An 891-nucleotide genomic window follows, 5' to 3' on the forward strand; every position below is an offset into this window, starting at 1 on the left:
ATTTAGAGGTGCTGATTCTCATCCCAGCCACTTCACACTCAGCTGCAAACTGTCCCAGTGCACGCTGGAGGTCCTGGTTTGATGGAACCAACAGGACAACGTCATCTGCAAAAAGCAGAGATGAGATCCTGTGGTCCCCAAACCAGACTCCCTTCAGCCCCTGGCTGCACCTAGAAATTCTGTCCATAAAAATAATGAACAGAACTGGTGACAAAGGGCAGCCCTGCCGGAGTCCAACATGCACCGGAAACAAGTCTGACTTACTGCCGGCAATGTGAACCAAGCTCCTGCTGCGGTCGTACAGGGACCGGACAGCCCTTAGCAAAGGGCCCCAGACCCCATACTCCCGGAGCACCCCCCACAGGGTGCCGCAAGGGACACGGTTGAATGCCTTCTCCAGATCCACGAAACACATGTGGACTGGTTGGGCAAACTCCCATGAGCCATCCACCACCAGCTGGTCCAGTGTTCCGTGGCCAGGACAAAACCGCATTGTTCCTCCTGAATCCAAGTTTTGACTATCGGTTGAATTCTCCTCTCCAGTACCCTGGCATTGACTTTCCCGGGGAGGCTGAGGAGTGTGATCCCCCTATAGTTGGAACACACCCTCCTGTCCCCCTTCTTGAAAAGAGGGACCACCACCCCGGTTTGCCAGTCCAGAGGCACTGTCCCCAACCGCCATGTGACGTTGCAGAGACGTGTCAGCCAAGACAGCCCCACAACATCCAGAGACTTAAGGTACTCAGGGCAGATCTCATCCACCCCTGGTGCCTTGCCACCGAGAAGCTTCTCAACTACCTCGGTGACTTCAGCTTGGGTGATGGACGAGTCCACCTCCGAGCCGCTGGCCTCTGCTTACTCATCAGAAGACAAGATGCTGGGGTTGAGGAG

Source organism: Monopterus albus, unplaced genomic scaffold, assembly GCF_001952655.1.
Source record: "Monopterus albus unplaced genomic scaffold, M_albus_1.0 scaffold133.1, whole genome shotgun sequence".
In the NCBI taxonomy this organism is placed as follows: Eukaryota; Metazoa; Chordata; class Actinopteri; order Synbranchiformes; family Synbranchidae; genus Monopterus; species Monopterus albus.